Raw genomic sequence first — 1,598 nt, forward strand, 5'->3', positions numbered from 1 at the left:
AAAGGGTCTTGTAGATTCAATTCAAAGGCCCAAGCCCTGGTATCATGAAACTAATTCCTTTGTCTATTATGCCATTGTGACATGCCATGTGGTATGAAATGTGAATACTTATGAACACAAGCAATTACGGTGTAGCAGTATATACATACCCACAGAAATTGAACATCCACCATACCCTTTGAACTCTAGGTGCATGACCATCACATATAATATATAGTCACTACCAAATCTGACTGTAATTTGTATAAAACATATAATGTAGGTGCATATTATTATTAATTCATCTACCACACCAAATATATTACTTTCTTTGAGTTTAACTACTGACATACCTGTTACATTTTACCTACTTTTAGTATTTAACTGTTACTTGAGACATTAAGTAATCCTATAACTAAGGTTCAATGTACTTCTGTTAATAAATAGTATTGTTCTGTGACTGTGTAAGAGGTCTATGCCTGTGAAAGTTTTGTAATTACCTAAACTCAGAAAAGCAATATTTTAGTTTTATTAAAGGTAGTCGTTTGTTTATAAAAAACACATTTATTTTTAAAAGACCCGTCATTTGTATGATAATAATTTACGAATATCTAATTATAAGTTAACAGACCTACCAGATTAACAATATTAATATTATAGTACTCTACACATAATTATTAAAACGGATAGCAATCTCTAGTGTAGTTAGTAATAGTAAGTAAACTGTATCAGTGCAAACAGTAAAACTAAAAATAAAGTCGAAAAAGCACAACTTCTTACCACTGCACCAAATTAAATCATATGACATGCGACGTCCAACTTAACCCCTTCAAACTTTCTAAAGACAGAGGAACGTCTAACTTCAAGTTCAAAATTGGAGCTCTTCACTAATACCTAATGAGTAAGTTTTAATATATTAGAGTATGACTAGGCCCTAAAAACTGTAGCTCCTAATTTTTGACATAGTATTAATACTAATAGTATTATTATAACATCCCGAATATTCTGCAGAGCCCTCTATGTAAAGACAACATTTACTATTAGGATTTACATTATGTCTTTAACATTTCGAACCCGGTAATTCTATTACATAAAGTAAGTAATCTTGATACATTTAATTTGTAAAAAATTAATAAATGATATATAAAAAATAAAGGTAATGGGGTGCACAAATAATTTTCTTTTATAAACATCTGAAAGAACAGACTATAATTGTATATTTCGAAGAATGAAACAATGAGAACTCTAAATAATAAGAGAATATTGTTCTCAGTTCTAAAATAGCCCCTCTGGTGTATTAATGGTAAGCTTGAGGACTTATAACACTAAAATTCGGGCTCGATACCCGCGGTAGTCATAGCACGGATAGCCTACTGTATAACTTTGCTCTTAAACAGAAACAAAAAGCAAACTGTTCTAAAATAACGTTATTATTGTTATTCGGTTTGAAGGCTTGCAGCTAATCTATTTAGAATACGAAATTTTCGTTTAAAGAAACTCGAATAACTATAACAAATTAACAAGAGTGTGTCTCGTATACAAAAAACTTTACATTACAAGTTAAAAATGAATGGCTCATAAAGTTCCGTAACTTTTGAGTTACTGTAGTTTAAAATATT

At 30.2% G+C, this 1,598-nt stretch overlaps 1 protein-coding gene across 1 annotated transcript in view; it reads right to left on the reverse strand.

The window, feature by feature from the left end:
• LOC106465192 (phosphofurin acidic cluster sorting protein 1-like) overlaps positions 1-913 on the reverse strand; it is a 112,121-nt gene extending 111,208 nt beyond the window's left edge. Inside the window, exon 1 of the mRNA XM_022393045.1 lies at positions 760-913. The gene's annotated coding sequence lies outside the window, so the exon portion shown is untranslated. The remainder of the gene's footprint in view (positions 1-759) is intronic.
• Positions 914-1,598: the final 685 nt, after the last annotated feature.

The sequence above is a fragment of the Limulus polyphemus genome, unplaced genomic scaffold, assembly GCF_000517525.1.
Source record: "Limulus polyphemus unplaced genomic scaffold, Limulus_polyphemus-2.1.2 Scaffold1864, whole genome shotgun sequence".
NCBI classification, from domain to species: Eukaryota; Metazoa; Arthropoda; class Merostomata; order Xiphosura; family Limulidae; genus Limulus; species Limulus polyphemus.